Source organism: Leptodactylus fuscus, chromosome 3 (assembly GCF_031893055.1).
Source record: "Leptodactylus fuscus isolate aLepFus1 chromosome 3, aLepFus1.hap2, whole genome shotgun sequence".
Taxonomy (NCBI): Eukaryota; Metazoa; Chordata; class Amphibia; order Anura; family Leptodactylidae; genus Leptodactylus; species Leptodactylus fuscus.
In genome coordinates, this window is record NC_134267.1 from 174,896,117 (window position 1) to 174,917,407 (window position 21,291).

Sequence of the window (21,291 nt, forward strand, 5' to 3'; positions counted from 1 at the left end):
TGCTAAGGCAACAAACGTGATCTTTGGTGAGGGTGAAGGAGCGCCTAGCTAGGACCAAAGACTGAAATGATTTACTTTGTGCATTCTGCTTGTCTATCCCATGATTCTGTTCCAAGGAATTTCATTGTCTTTCTAGTTCTAAAGGGTAATGCTATACTCATTTATGTTTTCTCAAACATGCATATTGTACAGTCATTCCATAACATCTAATCTATATAGAAATTATATATCAGCATTGTTAAACATTGAATGGGTTAATAATGTCCATAAGGACAGAGGTGAGGTGTCTTGATAGACCTGAAGTCTACTAAGATGTTAACAAACAAAACCAGGTCACCAAATAGGAGGATAGATACAAGATAGGGCCTAGCCAAATTCTTCTTGGCATTTATAGTAATTCATAGTAACAATGTTGACTACATGGATGACTGTGTTCATAGTGATAGTTTCTATTACTATTTTGTATTATGTAATTTTCTAATGGGATATTCGTTCATTTCCAGTTCTGAGCTGGCCCTGAAATGTCATATATGGCAGAAAAACAGCTTGAAAAGCGAAATATGGCTTAAAACCTATAGAATAACCCATCTTCATCCTGAGCAATCTATCAGGAACTATAATATAAAATACTACACAGATGGTACTTGACCTCTTATGCACTCTCTAAAATAGACCCAACAGCTTCACCTCAATCTTTGGCAAAATGTGGACAAATTGGCACCTTATTCTATATATTTTCTGACAATTCTTCCAGAACATAGTATATTCAATAACTGACACATAATACCTCTTCCACCGGAATTAGTTATAATAGGACTGGGGATAGACACAACCGAAAAATCTATGCTATGATCCATTACTTCTTTTGAGCTTTTCTTTTGCAATGAATTGTCTTCACTTTGTAAATGAAAAATTTAGTTTACAATTGACATTTCCCATCACTAGGCCCAAAAACTACTGCTATCCTACTGCCTATATGCTACTATCTGATATATATGGTACTTTGAGCTCGCTTCTCCAAGACAAAATGCAGCAAGTCCCATAACAAAAATAAAAAGACAGAACAGGCGACTCCGGGTCATTCGGTAATCCCCCATGTCTGTGGCTTTTCCATAATATGTTTCGCTTGACCTTTAATGACACTGTGACATTTCCCATTCTAGGAAGTCTTCTTAGAGCTTCTTCTAAATAAAGTGTGAGTACATTACATGTCACAATACTATGAACACTGCTTTTACTTCCTTCTACATTTTGTAATTCTTCCCCCCTAAGTTGCGTTGAATGTACAGAATTTTATAACACTGGCCAAAAATCACAAAACACAGCTTGGTACATACCAAATATGCAATAATTCACAATGCTTGAGTGCACAATACATAGAGATGATATGGTTCTAGGAAACTGAACATTTATGGGAAAACACTGCATGTACAAACCACAGTCACATATTTTACAAGCGTTTGTCAATGAACCAGTTTTCTTCTTTGAAATTAGAGGAGCAAAAAACACGCAGTAAACCACATCAGAGGTTTAATCAACATAACACAAGCCGAGGAACTGCACAGTGATATCAGAAAAAAATCATCTCTAAATCTTCACAACACCCCATTATAAGTAATGTCCCCCAAGTCCCTGTCAACAGTCAGAAACATTAGGTACTACTCCGGGGGTTGATTTGTTGTTAAGGTCTTCAATGTATTCAAGTAGAAAAATCTAGAAAAATCACTGTTAGACTAAGGCCCATGTAGCGGGCTGCAGCATATAAAAATGCTGTGAGAAAAAACGCTTTTCACAGAAAGTCCATAGTCAAAGGACTTTCTACTTCCATTATACCTATAGGGAAACCGCTGACGTTTCTATTGGTATAACTGACATGTTCCAATTTCCAAAATCGCAACAGTTTTGGAAACGACAGCATGTCCACTGCACGTACAGTATATTTATGCAATGTGTGGATGGGATTCACTAGAAAAACACCACAATTTTTTGCAGCACCGTTTACGCCACACGGGGCCCCGGCCTTAAAAATTGCAGTAGTAAATTCTTACCATTTTCTTATGCAGTTTTCCCATGGGTACCCTGAAATCTTTTGGACAGATGTGTATCAAAATGCCATCGAATTGGTAAACTGACAACTTTATTAATACTGCCCTAAGTTTAGAGAGTTTAGAAGTTTCCTAGGGGTACCACATTGATCACAGCGGCTGATGCTTTATGATAATGTTGGCACAGTTTAGATACTTATGATTAACTTTATATTTAAAGAGTTTTCCGGACCCAAATTGATTTAGCATATGGATGACTTCTTCTTCAGTATGTGATCTGTGGAGTTCTGACAACTAGACCCAGCAAATCAAATCCAAAGACCTTCCAAAATATTATTATTGCAAATGGAGGATTTTCTGATGGATTTAGAGCTACATAAATGTGAAGGCATTGTCTAATTTTGTTCTGGTCAGTTTAATCTTACCATATTAAAATATGCATAAATTCTTCCAAAAAAAAAATAAAAAAAATGTACACAACTGTGTGACTGTGGTTTCTACCTGGATCCCACAACATTGCAAACTATCGGTAACAAAGAGTTTATCCAGCTTCTATTATTATTCCATTATGCAATTTATGCTCAATTTGTGTAACTTTAGAACCAGCAACAGTAACTGCTGGCACGAAATAACAAAATCAAATCCTAGAAACAATAGTTTAATAGAGGAGACTGAGGTTATTGAAGTGTGGGGGGGGATGTGCCAAGTTATAGATCAAGCGCCTCCATTCCAGAAATGTCTTCTTTTGTTATGGATTTTGTACACATCCTGCATGCGATTATACTCTGTGGTACTGTCGTGTTATGGATACACAGAATTGTGTTTTCTGAAAACAATTGACCTGTTTCTATGAATTCAGCGTTGTTGAGCTGAGGGGCTTGTACGTCATAGAATGGTGCCCCTGCATTCTTGGTAGCTGTATGATATATTAATGCGGATCTGTCACTATACTACAGTATACCGCAAATTTTTGCATGAAAAGTTAATAAACAAATCTAGTATTTTACGAAAAGTTCAATAAATCAGTTGTTGCATTGAACTTTCCTTCTTATGATCCCACAGCCCTCATTTTCAGCCTCTGCTGCATTCATATTACTGGTTGAGGAGGAGGGGGGCATTTCCTAGCTCCCCTTATGTGGTATCTTTCGATTATCATGAACAAACAGCTTCAGCTACACCTGTTAAAAGTTTATTTCATCCTCCCTCTTTGCTTTTCCCCTGCGAGCTACTGTAGACCATATTATCCCTCCATTGTGCTGTGGAGTCACTGTGAGCTTCAATGCTGACAATATCTTTCCTAAAATGTTGTACGAGTTGTTTTTGATGATCTTACCCTATACTGAGCTGTGAACTGCTTTTTGTGCTTTTTTCTGTACACAAGATACATGTGCAGACAATCTATAGCAATCTGCACTGTCGGACTGGGATGTTTAGGGTCCACCAATTGAAATGATTTTTGAGGTTCACCCTACAAATGCTGGCATATAAGCCATAAACAAAACTCATGGCAGTTTCCTGACCCGTCAGATTTATCATCATTGACCCCCTCTCCTGGCCCCCGCACATGGTATAATGCCCCCCTTTGAGCCCCCACCCACAATGCCTCCTTTCACCGACAATTTTCCCTGTCCCTTTAATATAAATTACGCCCCTGTATATAGAATGGGTTATACACCTTTCTAATGTGGATGATCTATCCTTAGATTACGCTATCAGCATTACACCTGCTGGGATCTGAAAGCCAGGACCCCTGCAGATCAGCATCAGATCGTGATTACAGCTAATAACATTTCAAGAGCCATGCTGCTCACCTGTCAGATGATGTGCACCAACGCAATACCTAATCCCATCGCTACACACTACATTTCCGTTAGACACGCTGAATGTAATACTGACGACCTGTAGCAAGGGTGGATAAACTTTTTAAAAGGTTTGTTCAGGAATTAGAGTAACCCATGTGGCTGGTGGGGGAGGTGTAAGATAAGAAAAAAAAAAAGCACATTCACCTGTCCCCAGCACTCTGTTGTCCACCACCAGTACCAGGACTTCCTGGGAGTCCTGTGTATCATGTGACCACTTAGACCAATTAGTGTCTTCAGCCAACGCTGGTAAGTAACTGAAGATGCTTGTGAGTGATGTCACCGATCCCTCTCCAATGACCCTTGTGCCAATGATTTCTCTCAATGGACACATGGGGTGCAGAATTTCCAGCAAAGAAGCACTGGCATGAGACTGAACGGACACTGATGGGGACAACGGGGCAAATGGCCACTGGTAGTGACCAGACTCCTTTTCTGCAGCTCAGCTCACATGGACCTCAATGAGTGATGAGATGCAGTGAAGACATCCAGATGCTATACAGTGGATGGGACTGGTCCCCATACCAGATTGACATATCCAAGAAGGCCTGGCTACATCCATCACTTACCGATCACTGTTCCTGCCCACATACTCCTCCGCTTCCCCCATCAGCCTTCAGTGAGCCCTGTACTCAGCACATCATGTTGTGATGCGATGATATAAGGTGCGGTGCATACGGCCCCCTGGAGGCTAAAGAGGAAGGCTGCAGTGAGCAGGATCTGAACCAGATCACTAATTTCTAACCCCAATCAGCCCCAAATACAACCCCTGGTATAAAAAAAAATATATATATATATATAAATATATATGGAGTCACCACAATTAGAACATATTCAAACACCTTTCTTACCTAGTAGCAAATACACAAATCTCATATATGACACCCAACAATGTTTGTTTAATAAACTGGCTGGGAGACAAGCACCTCAAACAAATTAAAATTCATTATTTTAATTAATGGAATGTTTTTCAAATCAGGTAGAAGAAACAATTCGAGAATCTTACCGCAGTGAGAAAAGAATAATGGAATCACCTTGTGATCTGTATTACTAAAACAAACACAGGCACAAGTCTAAAAATGCAGTTTAGCCTGAAGTGGAAAGGGAGTGTTCTCAGATCTCACCGCAATGTTGGGTTTGGCTAATTGAAAGAAAGTATGGCTGCAACAACAGAGTTGACAATTGAAGCCTAAAAGAGTTATACAACTCGAGAAAGTGCTTGGGACATATGGTGTTACTATGGTCTGCATTATGGCACTCCAGTGTCAGTATCATGGATTTTGTTGTCACTGTAATATCTATCAATCGTCAGTGATGTATTACAATGAGCACAATTTTAGTAATATGCATCATCTCCTGTGCTCTGCATTCTTCTGAACACTATGTTCATGTGAGGAACTTCATTGCATGTTTTTGATTGTACATGTAATACATACAGTATGTGTTTTCCACTTTCCATTTATTGGGCCCACTATATACTGACCTCTGGGCATTAGGGTTAAGACTCCTGGACAAAGCAGGTAAACAAATGTGTGTTAAGGATCAGGGTCCCCTCAGAAGTCTGTATTTTATCTTCTTTCTGGTGCTTCCTTGCTTAGGTATTTTGCCCTATATGTACTGTAATTTCATTAAGTTTTATTGCACTTTATATTGTAACACTTGCACTGTTCTGCAGCTTTACATTCACTAGCAACCTCATTCCTTTTTTTACCTATTTTATCTGAATTAATATTTGAATAAAGATCGATATGATTCTATGATTGAGGTTATCCTGCTTATATTTTGTGATAGAAAGCTTCAATGACTTGGCCAGCAAACAGATCTCCATTGAAATAAAAAATAAAATAAATAAATAAAAAAAATTGGTCCATGACAAGGTCTCATCTTGCAAATTTGATCTGTGATTCACTCATCAAAAACGTTGGAGGCCATGTCTCAAAAAATTCAGGGAGCCATAAAAGCCAGACGAGGTGCAACAAAATTGTCATTTCAGAAAATTTAAGGCTAAGGCCCACATTGCGAAAAAGGTGTTTTTCTTGCTGCTGCAGTTTCTTGAGCCAAATCCAGGAGTGGCTACAAAAAGGAATGGGAAATACAAAAGGAACTCTTCTATCTTCTGCACAATCCACAACTAGCTTTGGCTCAAAAAATCTGCAACAAAAAAAGTGGCGTTTCAGCATTGTGGGGCCTTAGTCTCAGGGGATTTTCTGCCCCCAGATGGAATTTACATGCTGATGACCTATTGAAAGGATGTGCCATCAGTATGTGATCTGTGGGGCAGCCTGTGCATGCTTCCCATCCAATGCACCACCTTGCTGTGAGTCCACAATATTATTTACTATAGTATGATAACAGGTCCACTCGTCAAATAACACTAAACTAACAAATAAATGATAAAAGTAAACAGGAGCCTAAATTGCTGATGCTGTTTGTCAGTCTGCAAAAAACATAGGAGTTAATTTCTTTCTGATCTGTTCCATTTGCAGCTGGTAAATGGCTTAGTAATCTTTGTGTCTTGGACTTTATTCACACATCAATATATCACGTGTGGCGGTCCATTCATTCAAATGTGTTTATTCAGACAGTGTATTTTCCAGGCGGTAGGTCAGCAAAAAAAACTACAAAAAGCACATAGTTTTTTCATAGATGCACTATACCAATGAAAGTCTAGGGTTTTGTGAAAAAAGTATGACAAAAAAAAAAAAGTTGATCTGCCTTTCATAGACATGGAAATTGGATCAACCACGGACAGTTCACCAACCAGAAATGAGCACAGTGGTGGGCGATCCGTGAATAGCACAGATCTCATACATGTGTGAAAACAAACGTGTGTGTAAAGCCTTTCTGTAGACTGCGTGGAGTGGGGTAGCTCCTGCCACAGACAGTTGTTTTTCAGCCACACACAATAAGGAGGGAAGGCTGATCTCATGGGACATAGATATTACGCAGATTTCTAGATTTCTTTATATTTTTTTCTAGTTTTAATTGCAATATATCACTGAAAAGAAAAGAGAAAATAACATAAGTGGAACTGGTTGGATTGTTTTAAAAAAAAATTGGGGAAATTTCTACTATAACATCCTTCAATACGATCATATACAGATGTAACAAACTATAACTTGGTACTGATAACTTTATCAGTCACACTGGAGTCCACTGTGTCACATACAATTTGTTGTGTGATTTATTTGACAGCGACAGCATTCATAGTCTTTAATACACAAAAAGATTGTATAGCAAGCATTGCCCCATACTCCATAGCAACCAAGTCAACTTTAACTTATTAGACTATTCTTTAAAAAATACTGGTTGCATGCAGGTGGTAACCTAGCCTCTCTTCTACCTGTGAAACTATAGAATGGCCCACCCACTCAAGACAGAGATACCCACCTGGCTATCTTTGGTTGAGCGATGGAACCCTCCTAATCAGGACATGCCCCCCCCCCCACTAGCAAATGAAAAATCCCCTTATTTGGGGATTATCATAACACCCCATTTTTCTGGCCCCCACACAATATACGACCACCATTTTTTAGGCCCACTCCACAATACATTGCGCCCTTTTATTTTGGCCTACACACAGTATAACACTCCCTTTTTCTGTCCCACCACACGGTATATGACTCCCTTTTTTTGCCCCACATGGTATATGTCCCTCCTTTTTTTGCCCCCCCCCCCCACATGGTATATAACCCTTTTCATTAGCCCCCATGCAGTATATGAATCCCTTTTTTTTGCACCCAAAGCATATGACCCCTTCGTATTCTCCCCCACCATATACATGACCGCTTTGTTGCCTCTACACAATACCTGACCCTTTTTTATGGCTGCCACACAGTATCCGACCCCTTTTTATGCCACACACACACACACACACACACACAGCATATGATCCCCAATTTATTGCTGGCACAGTTTACGACCTCCTTTTATACTCACCACAAAGAATACGACCCCGTTTTTTGTTTTTGTTTTTTTTTATTACTTTAATTTTGTAAATAATTATTACTTACCTGCCTGTCCTATCTGCCCTCAGCTGCTGCCTCCATGGTATGCTGTAGCTGATGCTGAAGAACATACATAGCAACCTGTCATTCTTCAGTGTTATGATGTAAGTGCCAGGTGAGCAGAGGGCGGACAGGACAGGCGAGTAAAAAGTATTATCCGCTGCTTATTACAATAATACAATAAGTAGTTGGTAATTTAAAAAAAAAATACCTCCCTTCCCCCAAGTTTAATCCATAAGGTCTTGTCTGGTTGCACGGAGGCCACAAGTCCAGATTTTATGTGAGTTATGATTAAGGAGACAGAAAAAGATAATACATGGTTATAGATTCATATTACCCAATTTCAGCATTATTTGACTTCTATCATGTAGGAATTTTTTTTAGGACTAAAATCATTTTTTTATTTGTCAGGGTTGTTTGGTTTTTCATAGCTATTATTATTCATATGCCTATGTACAGTACATGTAAACATTACACAGTCTATCGCCAAAGGTCAGTGTAAAATGTTCATACACAATACTACTATACTGCGCACAAACCGCACACACATATAATGAAGAGACCAGAGAATGAATTTGACTGCTAGGCCCAAGACTACCAAGTCACACAATGATCCTGTAGGGAGGTTCTAAATGTTTTTGATTGGTCAACCACTTTAAATGTTTGCATCCTATAGCTGTTATTTTGGCGGTTAGCAATAAAGACTGCACCTAGAATGCAAACGTCCTTGGTGAGAGTTTATTAATAAATGTACAAAACAGAAACACTTCACAAATGACATCAGCATACAAACAATATGCAAGTTATTATTTTGCTAATCCAGATGGTAATTCCAAGACACTGGACATTTTTCTCAATTACTTTTTTCAACGGAAGTCACGCCATCCCCAAAGTAAAGGATCCATATGCCACACTGCCTGGCGTGACTTCTGTTGAAAATGGTCACGCCATTGACCATAATGTCCAATATATTGGAATTGCCATCTGGATTACTAATATACTAACTTGTATGTTGATACCACTTTTGATATGTTCCAGTTTTGTATATTTATTAATAAACTCTCATTTTGCATATGTGGTGAGTAAGATAAGATAATCTAATCCTTTAATACTATGTATTATCTATACCATCTGCAGGCACTCCAGGAGTGCTCGGGATATTACCATCATATTCACAGGGATGACCCTTCCTGTATTGAATTGTATGAGACCCTTCTACACAATACGCCTAGGCCACTGGTAAGTACACTAGTTATCTAGTTCCAGTAAGTCAATGCACTTTCCCCCTGACCTTTGCTTACTGAGCTATTTCAGGTGAAAAGTCAATTCATTTGTAAAATAAAATCTAAACTGGGCACATAAGAAAACAATAGAGGTTGCATAACAATAAGAATAAGGAGAAGGAGCCGATTGTTTTCTAATGTTAAATCCGTTGATTTCATTCTCAGAACGATATATATGGACGCAAGAATGTTTCAAGGATACACATGTACCACAGACAATATTCCTTTATCTAGACTTTTACAATAACGATGAACAGATTTCTCAAACCAATTTGCCAGCTTCCTCCTAATGAAACACATGACTTCATTGTTCCATAATTACTTCTTATTATTGGCTCCAAATTAAGATTTTGTTCCAAATATCTAACACGAAACGTAAGAGAGCCAAGTCCATCACTGGCCATTTACCTAAAACTTACAGCTAAATCTCAGGATGCGATGGAGTGTCAGAATTCTTTCCACAAATGAAAGAACATTTTTCACATTAACATATTAGTTGAAGGGAAACTTTCTATGTATTCTTAATAATATTCTAATAACAGATGTTTTCTCCAATGTTGACAGTGGCCACCAGAGGAGCTGTAAGTGTGTGCACCCAATGAAGACTAGAGGATACATAGCTGACATTAGAAAACACTAAACATACTAGTATTACTTTTAGAGGGGGCTTTATGCAGTATCACCGAGGAGGGTATTGAAGAGAAGTATTGAGTTGTAGAAATGTGGAAAAAAAATATCTTGAGATGAGAGAGAGCTTATTAGCTGCAGCACCATGGGTTTTTTTTTTAAAAAAAAACTAATTTGTATTAAATTTACAAAAATATATTATACATACAAACAAAAAGCATAACATAATAAACAATAAAACTAATAAAAAACCCAGAGAACTGAGAACACAGTGGAGTAACTAGGAATGGCGAATTATTTGACATGGGCCCCACCCACCCTGAAGACTCTGCCCAACTGACTGGAGATCCCTCCCCCCACATTCGTCCACACACTATTATACCCCATAATGGCCCCTGGACACAGTATTATGCCCCATAGTGACCCCTGCACAAAGTATTATGCCCCATAATGGCCCCTGCACAAAGTATTATGCCCCATAGCGGCCCCTGCACACAGTATTATGACTCATAGTAGCCCCTGCACAAAATATGCCCCATACTCTTACCCCATAATGGCCCCTGAACACAGTATTGTGCCCCATAGTGGCCCCTGCACAAAGTATTACGTCCCATGGTGGTCCCTGCTCACAGTATCATGCCCCATAGTGGCCCCTGCACACAGTATTATGACCCATAGTGGCCCCTGCACACAGTATTATGACCCATAGTAGCCTCGGCACACAGTATTATGCCCCATTGTGGACACCCATGAACAATTATACTCTGGGATCTTTTCAGACCCCAGAGTATAATAATCGGAGACCCAGGGGAGGATAGAAACATAAACAACACTGTCACTTACCTCTCCCTGGCTCCGGCGCACTCCCAGCAGATGTCGGCCATCTTTAATGACGTATGGGACATCATGTGAGCAGGGGCTTGCATCAAAACACAAAGACACAAAGCCAGCCCACGTGACGTCTGGGATACACCAAGTAGGCTTGAAGACTTCCGGAGCCAGGAAAGGTAAGTAACAGTGTTTTTTATTTTCCCTCACCTCTCCTAACCAGTAGCAGTGAGCAGGAGCAAGGATCAGTAAATAAATAGTGCCCGTTATCAGGAAGTAACGGACTATTAAAAAAAAAAAAAAATCTGTAGCAGCTGACGCAGGGCCCCCTAATGTCCCGGTCCTGTGGCAGCCAGTACCGCTGCTGCTACGGTAGTTACACCTCTGCGAGAACACAAACATAAAGAGAACAAAAAGGGAGAAGAAGAGGAAAGAAGGGAAAAGGGGGGAAAGAGTCAGAGACTATGAAGAATGCAATACGTATCTCAAGGATTCCAGATAGACAGGATGGCATCTGTAGAATTGTTAAGGGTGACGGTGAGAAATTCTTGACGATGTATGTTCTTGAGGTGAGCCACAAGGGCTGGGCCAGTAGGAGGATGCACACTTTTCCAATGAAGGGCTATAAGTGATTTAGCAGCAGTGCAGAGGTACAAGAACAGCTTGGAGGTCTTTCTGCTAAGGTGTCGAGGAGGTAAGTTAAGCAAATAAACAGAAGAATCAAGCGGGACACCCTGGAGTTCATCAGTTAGTGCTTTAACCTCTGCCCAAAAAGGCCGAATCAAAGAGCAGCTCCAGGGGCCAGTAAACTGAGCTATCCAGGGGGAGGGGAAGTCAAAAATTTGCTATGCAGCCCAGTCTTTGCTAGTTATGTCTCTGCTTGGATCTATAAGTCATCATTTATTGAAGCCTACACTGTTTTAGTGTGAACCCACCAGAAAAAGCTACTGTGCCATATAAATGTAAAAATAGTGAAACACCTCCCATGTTCCCCTGGAAATTTTGGTTGAAACTAGTTCTCCTTGTCTGACAGTCTCCACAAGGAGGCACAAAACCCCTCCTTATTCTCATTAATGACCTCTCCCCTAGCCAACCAATACCCTGCATAACATTGCTTAGAGGGAGAACCCCCAAAATAACTGTCTGCAGGTGGGTGTTGTTTCCTTTTGGAAGAGTTGTGGATTGGCTTATATAATTAGTTGTGTTGCAAGACTTCTTTAAAGTAACAGAGTTATAGTTTTGCTGCCTTCCAATAGGTATCACAAGCGGCAAAGTTTTCCTTTTTTATTTTTAAGGACTAATTTGAAAACCTTTTCTAGATAAAAATCACAAGCATACCTTACTAGTCCTTGGCCTAAGAACAGAAGAACAAACCGTAAAATGTAGTAACCTAGGTACCTTGGCAAAATAAACTCATAACACCTACAAAATAAAACTATTTTACATGCAGAAAATGTGCAGTGATTGTAATCTTGCCAAGTTTATGTAATGATAAAATATTTTACAAGGAAAATCTATGCCAACATATTCGTCAGGAACAATAAAATAACTGCTGCACAACACGTGGCAATGATTCAAGCAATTGGCCGGTGATTTGTTCTTTAGAACATTAGATATGCCGAACGTTACCAAGATGAATTATGGATATTATGATACATATCTAATGGATGCACTAGAGCCTGGTTCACATCACACATTGTCTGTACGAGTCTCGTGGAGACAAAAGTACTTCAAGCAGTACTTTTGTCTCCGCATGATTTGAGCGGATACCGCACGGAAAACACTCGGACCCCATTATAGTCTATGAAGTCCGTGTGTTTTCATTGCTCACCACTTTTTATTGCTTTCGGTATTCCATTTGGGGGTCCTCAAGCAGACTTACTGAACGGAATACCGAACATAGATGTGAACCAGGCCTAAGACACGGTCAGTGATCTGTGTGATTATACAGTGTACACATCTATACAGTGTACTAATCTATACATATCACTAATGCCACCATACAGTGCATAGAAAAATACTGCAAAAAAATAAATACCTCTATACTGCGCACACATAAAACATTCATAGCAGAGCCAGAATGAATCAAACGGGGCCATCACAGACCTCCTAAAAATATCATCATCATAGCATATTGAGTCACGATGAGCAATTGCATCGTATATACAGTGCCTGCTATACAAGGCAGTGTATCAGAGCAGTCCTCACAAACAGCATTACCAGCAATGTGATATAATCTTATGATGCAAAAGGTGGTCTTGCATATGTTTTTCTTAAATAAGTCCAACATCTTGTGCTTTCATGATAACTTTAAGGTTAAGGCTCCACGGTGTGGAAACAGTGTTTTTAGCTGCTGCAGAAACTCAGCACAAAAATCGCTGCATTTTACAGTACCAACAAAGTGAGTGAGATTTCATTAATCTCATCCAGAAATTCCGGGGGGAAAAAATAGATGCGAAAAAACTGTGTTTCAAAAAATGCATGCATGCATTACTGCAAAAAAAGGCTACAGAAAAGACCACGGTGAAAACACATCACGTTTTTTCTTCCACTGCGGACTTTGTCTCTATTATACACCAATGTTTCTGTAGGTATAATTGACATGCTGCGATTTGCATTTCCACTGCAGATTTTTTCTGCAGTATGTGGATGGTATGAGCCAGAATCCCATTCACTTTGCAGTTAATGGAAAACAGAGTTTTTTGCCACCGTGTTTCCGCTGCGGCTGAACGCTGCATTTTCGCAACATGGGGCCCCGGCCTAAGTGTATTTTCTGGTTATTAAAAAGGGAAGCAGAGCATCAATATACTGAAAAGAGAGAGAACTGCCAAGAAATTGTAGCTTTATATCCATTGCTCCTATAATTCTATACTCTTGTATGAATGCATTCTAAAGTCTGCCAGCACAGGTCCTGGTATTATATGATATAACTGGGGGAAAAAAAACAGCAATAGATGATAATAGCTGTTATCAAGTAACCAAGGCCCCGCTATCATTCCACCTACTGCTATATTTACAGATTACTGAGGAAATGGCGTACATGCTGGATAATACAAAACAGTTGAATGCTCAATATATACAGATGTTCCAGAAGATTGCTTAGGAGGTCATGGAAAAGTGAAGAATAAATGAATGGAATGTCTACTGTACGCAGGTGAAGAACTTATCTATGTAAAATACCACTATTATCACGATATTGGAGGCTACTAAGCAATACGTGGCTAATATGCTTTGCAACACATTTATCAAGTGTTTTAGACGCTGCTTAGAGGAATGGCTGCACAGGAAAGGTTGTGGCCTAAACCGTGACTCAGACCAAAAATTGCACCATAACTTGGCACATTTTTATGGGGTGCACCAAGCCAACTAATACAGTTAGACAAAACAGATAAATCCTATGAGTATGTCTTTGGAGTGTGGAAGGAAACCCAGGCAAACATGGGCAGATCATAGAACTCCTTGCAGATGTTGTCTTTGGCAGGATTCGAAACCAAGACTCCAGCCCTTCAAGGCTGCAGTGCTAACCACTGAGTCACCATGCTGCCAAGACAGAAACTATACAGTCTTATATTGCATCAAATTTAAGTAAATTTAGATGGTAATAGTAAATATACCACCGGCTATGACAGAAGGTCTCCCTGGTGAATGTTGCACAGAAAGGGATGCCTGGGCTTTTCTCTTTCTTTGCGATTGATTGAGAACTTCACTATGGTTTGCAAACATTAGTGTGGACTCTCTGTTTTGGATGGCCTCTACTTTGGCCTTCTTTGTAGCATTAAGACTTAGCGAATTGGTGTCAGCAAGTCAGAGGCCTATTCGAGAGGGATGTGGTTTTGAAGGGTAGATTATTGCACTAGGAAGTCCAAACCAATTAGGACAGGATACACGGCTATCCATATGTTCCTTGCCATCTATAGGTTGCCCTGTTCCCCTGGATTGTTACATTGCAGGTATTCACTCTTCTGTATTTTGACCCTCCTTTAACATATTTCCAAATTGGGGCCTTTTTTTGTGATGCCTTCATGAGCTGAACTTGAGACCTGATGTGACCACAAAAATTCAACAACAATGGCAGATTTGCAGGTTTGATAAGAAAGGAGTTAAGAACATGGGCAGGGGGCCGATTACTTTCGCCCTTTTGTTTCAAATATGGTTCAACAGCAGTTAAGAAAATGTAGGACGCTCAAATATTATTCAAATATAGCAATGATCGAGAAAGTGTCCCTGTCATTTGTTCCTTGGTTTACAAGAGGTGGAGGTGAGCTGAAAGGTGGTAAGTGTCCATTGGGCTAGAGACTTATCTGGAGTCATAGCCATGAGTTGCCTTGGTCATAACACTTAATCCTTACCGCACATGCAGGAGGAGATGACTTTCAGTACATGAATGTAAGAGAACTCATATCGATTATCAAAAAGGATATATAGGCTGTTCTGTTAAGTTTTTTAAGTGTGGTTTTAGTTTGGTCAAAAATGTTTTGGTCAGCGCTAAAAAAGTGCAAGTGCTTAGCGGATGTTGAGTTTTTATTCGGTTTGGATGATTGGGGGAGTTGTATTCATGAGTTGGGAGGAGACAAGAATCTTCTTTGAAACAGTGTTCATTTACATCCCATATGATTCGATATTTTTCTGGCACGATTACAAGATGGGGCAGAGTGAATGTTGTTTCTTTTGTTTGAGGTTGGTCATTGGTTAAAATAGCATTTCTCTGTCTCCTTTGTAGTGGAAGTTCGTGCCCAAAGAACCAAGGATTTATGGCTTATAAGTCTGCTTTCTACCAGTGGTGGCGTTCAGAGGAACTACAGAGCAGATTTTGGATACAGCTGTAATGTCCCGGTACTGCTAGTCCAATTCGCTCTACTGCAGACCGAGATAGCATGGACATTTTCATATAAGGTAAATATTTTCCTCCCCCTTCATTCCTTCTATATATTTCTATTCTTCCAGAGCCAGCACACAGGGGGTCTATTAATGCGCCATCTTGTGGATGTTTTTGTGAACTGCACCTGCCTATACTTTGCCATTGTAATTTGAGTTGTTACTGTAAAGGGAGTGTCCATTATGATTAGCTGACCTCCAGGACCAATCAGGCTCCCTTGACTGGCCTGGAGGGAGAGTTGAGTGACCACCCTCTCTAGAGGGGGTTGGGGACGTTTTTGGCTGATTTCTTTTGTGTGGGGCTACAAGTCTAAGACATGATACAGCTAGCAGACTGAGCACATGGAGCACGGATGATGGCTGCCCACTATCAGGGTACACCAAGCAGAGATGCCTTCTCCTCTGTCCTCAAGGCCCTTCTCAGAGAGTGTTTTCCTCTGAAGCTCTAATCTTACAAGCGCTGAAGTTGATGGACTTGTCTTATCCGTACATCTGGGACCTCACACGTATATCTCTATCCAAGTAAGTCTTTGGGACAAATCTATCGTTAAGAAACCCATAGCTAGTCTGGCAGAAATTGAGGGTATCCCGCTGCCAAATTGTATCTCCTCTTCTATATACGTGTACCCAGTTTGTTGAGGACTAACCCCCTGGATACAGGCCATCTTTACAAGTATATACAAGTTAACTGCCAAGCAACTACTATCCAAAGCATTCTGCCCCATCCTCTGCTAATTGGACACTACCTACAAAGATCGCTGTATTGTATGTGAAGAAGTCCTCCATATGTACATTTGTATTACTTTGTCCTGCTAGTAAAAAAAAAAGAAAAGCAACGATTACCCCCGAAGCCTGGTTGTCTGTTGTCATTGTCAGATATCACGCAGGGGAGGGTAGTCGGGGACATCAAAAGGGAGATTTGGTGCACATTCGGGACCCAGGGACTCCCTGCAAGCCGGCCACATCGGATATATTACCGTGATACCAGCCCTGGCCCCTCCTGAGTGTTGCACAGCTATTACCGGTTATTCTACTCTGACCTTGCTAAGCGTTTCCTTTGCGCTTATATTGTATTACTGACCTCTGCTTTTTGGCTTTTTTGACTACTCTTTGGATTGTTTAACTGGTATTGTTTTGTCTCTCTGGCTTGCTGACTCCTCTTCTGTGTTGTCTTGTCCTGTTCTGTGCATCACTTATCTAGAGTAGGTATTCTGCCACAGATGCATGTTAGAGAAATCTCTGAAGATGTGAGATTGTAATTCCTGTATGTAAGCTAATGGCAGATAGCAGAACGCGCTGACATTTCATTCCCTGCGTTCCCAGGTTGCATGTGGAGAGATGCAATGGAGTTGCTTCAGGTAGTTTATTTGTCTTTACCTTGAGAGATGATATGCCATACGGTCAAAACACAATTCCTTTCTCAGTTCTACAAGATGGTTGCTCAGTGGTTACAGACTGAATAACACATATCCAGGAAGAAGATGCAACAAGAAGGGAGGAGTAACAGAAACAGAGAATTATGGGAGAAAACTACTTAAAGAGCCCTTCACACATTATCAATGTCTATGCACCAGCATTGCACAAGATATGTAAAAACACTGTATGAAAGTCAAACAATCAAGCATGAATGATAACAATATGAACAAGAATCATTACTTCAGCAATACCCCTGCTGTAACAGCATAGTAGGGTTTGTCTTCTAGTTAACCTGTTATTAGGACAGTTGCGACAAACCAGTAGGGACATAGGGTGGGTCGAGTTTTTGGGCTTACTATCTCTGTCTTCCCTTTCCCTAGCAGCGTTATTTGGAAATTACCTTTGGACAAGTCTAACAAGTTGTTTGCAGATAAACTAATACTATCTAACTTTTAGACAGTATAAAATTAGATTATACAGCGTCTTAGACTTCACCTAAGTGTCTAATGCGGTTTCAAAATCTGCCGTACTTTTAGATAGTCGTGCCAAGTGTCTACCAGTGGCAGCAGTCAGGTGAACTACACAGCAATTTGTGAATATGGGATGTACTAGTGATTACTGGTATGGACTTTATAAGTGACTTTGTTCTAGTTTGGCTAATAAAGCTATGGCCAACCCACTCAACCCAAAACAATGCCTGTGGTCTCTTTATTTGGTTATGGTTGGTTTATATTAAGGAGGATAAATGCTACAGTTAAGCTAAGTATTTATCCCCGAAGTCTGGATAAAGATGCTCAGATTTGAGTTTGGCATATAAGGAAAACCTTTTTGGAGCTCTGTGAAGGGAGACCGGCCAGGAAAATATGCCAGAAGCAATTATTGCAAAAATTTATCACAGATCTGTTGACAGGTCTTCTTAGAGCAGGCCAAGCATAATTCCAATTATCTCGAGAACACAGGACATAGCAACATAAACTTAGTGAAAGTAAAGTCAATGTACACTTCTAAAAGAAAGAAACATTTCTGTTCATCTAGAGAAACATAAAAGTTATGTATTAAGCAGGCACAAATCTCAATGTCAGTTGTTATACTGTAAAGCAGCTGATCTTATAGGCATACATGCATTCATTTCATGTCATTGGCTTTCTTGCCAGTAGAGGGCGCTCCGGGGAAACCAATGAAAATATATCAACCTAGTAAATGTTAGTAACACAATGTTAAAAAGGTAAAAGTATTACAGGTGTGATACATTTATTGGCTTATCAGGTAATTCACATCTGCAAGCTTACAATGCACCAAGACTCCTTCTTCAAGCATGTATAACACTGCATGATTTTTTTGTGGCTAAAACAGAACTACACTAAATTTTCTTAATAAGTAAAATCAAGTAAAGCAAGTAATGAATAAATCGGTTTCATATAATTCAGGAGAGAGTATTTCTTACATAGCTCATAGTTATACAGTAGTTATCTAAAAACATAATTCCCCTGAATTTTCACCTTAAAACCATACTCCTCACACAACCGTCTCCAAGATTTCTCCCGTGTATCCCCCATACTCTGGAACTCCTTACCAAGACACATAAGACTGACCCCCACAATCACAGGCTTCAAGAAGGCCCTGAAGACTCACCTATTCAGGAAGGCCTACAACCTTCAATTGCACTTTCACCACACCACCATCTGTACAGTCTCTACCCTCATGTTCTGTCTCTACCCCTCTTCCCTCATAGATTTTAAGCCCTCGCGGACAGGGCCCTCTATCCCGCTGTGCCAGTCGGTCATTGTTAGTATTATATCTGATTGTATATTTTGTGTACTGTATGTGAACCCTCAAATGTAAAGCACCATGGAATTAATGGTTCTATATAAATAAACAATAATAATAATAAATACAAGTACTTGATGTAAAGGAATCAAACTCTGGGTGTACAGTATGCTCTACATTGCGGTATTATATCATCCCTTTCAGGTAATACCAGTAAGAATTCTTGTCGCTATTTACGATCCTTCTCTAAATGTTTCTTACGAAATCTGATAGACTTTTTGAAATTAACTGGTTTACAGTTTTCAATTCAGCTTGCAAAACTTGACATTATGGTGACATTTACATTTCCCCCACAGTGATTTTCAGGAGACTAAGTGATATAATTATGTTCTCACGTCTTCCAATTACTTTGCTTACAAGTTAAAATGACTTAATGAAGACAGAATTATGGGTAAGCATTGCACAAGCTGCAGCATGTTACATTGTATTATGATGGAGAATTAATTTATTTCTTACTTGTATAGTGGCTACATATTCTGCAGCGCTTTGCAGATATTGTGGTAAGGGTAGAGACAGTTCAGATGGTGGTATGATGACAGTATTGTTATTGGGGGTTGTAGGTCTTCCTGAATAGGTGAGTCTTCAGGGCCTTCTTGAAGCCTGTGATTGTGGGGGTCAGTCTTATGTGTCTTAGTAAGGAGTTCCAGAGTATGGGGGATGCACGGGAGAAATCTTGGAGACGGGTGTGTGAAGAGTGGATAAGAACATAGCAGAGTAAGTGGCCTTTTAAGGATCGCAGGTTACATCTGGGCAGGTAGTAGGAAATTAGGTCAGAGATATATGGAGGGGACAGGTTGCCAGGTCAAGTGACTAAAACACATGAACTCTAAGTTCATATCTGCGCTGAAGTTTCTGTTGGAGACTCTGTTGCAGTGTCCACCTGAAAATTGGCAGAGGAAAACGTCATGCACAAAGGCCTTTTTCATCTACCAGTTTCAATTTTATAACAATGGACACCTAATGGACCCCATTATAGTCAATGGGGTCCATCTGACTCTACATACTACCGCTACTTAAGTGGTGTACTTCTCTCTTATTCTGGACTACTGCAGATTTAAACGCACACAGGGATACTTGGTATGTTTATTTATTTGTTTACATTATGCATTTTTTTCATTTAAAAGTTTGTTTAGCTTTTGTTACTATCATTATTATTATACATTCTATATATACTCAGTGCAATGAAATTATACAGCACAGAGCGGTTAGGGTTTAAAGTGTAAAAAGACAGCAGATGAATTTATGCTTTTTTATCCATTCCCTCACAGAAAATGGTGCCATTAATCACAACTTGCCTATGGTTACATTGAATGAAAAAAAAAAAAAAAAAAGTTTGGCTCTTACTATGTAGCAACAGAAAATGTAACAAAAATGGCTTAGTCATTAATACTCAGAACAAGTCAATCACTAACAGGTTAAAATTCACAGCACTTCAATCCTTTGTGAATAGGGGTGAAATTAATCGTAACAAAACTGGCAACAAACATTTTTCCTATCCCTTAAGGGTACTGGAACCTGAGATCTTGATGTCCAGTCCAATATACTGCTTCATGGGTTGCAGAATGCCTTTGAAAGAAAAAAAGTCACCCCCAGGAGGCTGTCATCAGGCTTAAAGAGGCAGTTCTCAACTTCAAGAACACACTCACTTCTGCTTAACAGGTCTATTTCACCACACTCATATCTTCCCTATCCCACAATCACAAATAGCTATTCAATACTTTCTCTGTCCTTCTGTGCCCCCTACTTAAAAGGATCCTATCATTGCATACCCTTTTTTTGTGACCAACACGTAGGAATAGCCTTATGAAAGGCTATTCTTCTCCTACCTTTAGAAGTCTTCTCAGTGCCGCCATTCAGTAGAAATCCCAGTTTTCTTCGGTATGCAAAGAAGTTCTCTCACAGCACTGGGGGGCGATCCCCAGCGCTCACACAGCACTGAGGGAGTCTCCAATGCTGCGAGAGAAATCTCCAGCACCGCCTCGATCTTCGTCTGGAATGGCCTCTCCCCGCGTCTTCTTCTGATGCTGGGTTCAAACTTCTACGCATGCGCAGTCGGCTCTGCCATCAGGCCTCAGGCAGAGCTGACTGCAAATGCCCGCGGCCAAAGGTAGGAGAAGAATAGCCTGTCTTAAGGCTATTCCTATGTGTTAGTCAGAAAAAAAAGGGTATCCAATGATAGGATCCCTTTAGCTCAGCTGAAAACTATGCCTTTTATTTCAAAAACAAAAATCGACACCATCAGAGACCTCAACCTATACTCAACCTATATTCCCCACAACAACTGTTCTGTGTTCTTCTTCCTTAATCTGTTTCTCCATCCCTTTGATAAAGTCACAGTCAAGGATACAGGATTGACCTCTAAGTCCCAAGAAACAGATCCAAATTCAAGTTGCTTGCACATGAGTGAACCCGGGTTGGTCCAGTAAATTAACCGGATGGCGTGACCAGGACGTTTTCTATTGTTATGATCTATGATCCTGGGAGACCTTGTCTTGAAGTACCTGGACTCAATTACAACAGGTGT

General features: G+C 40.0%; 1 protein-coding gene across 1 annotated transcript in view; it reads right to left on the reverse strand.

Moving 5' to 3' along the window:
* MED12L (mediator complex subunit 12L) overlaps positions 1 to 21,291 on the reverse strand; it is a 300,557-nt gene that overhangs the window by 109,670 nt on the left and 169,596 nt on the right. The window lies entirely within an intron of this gene.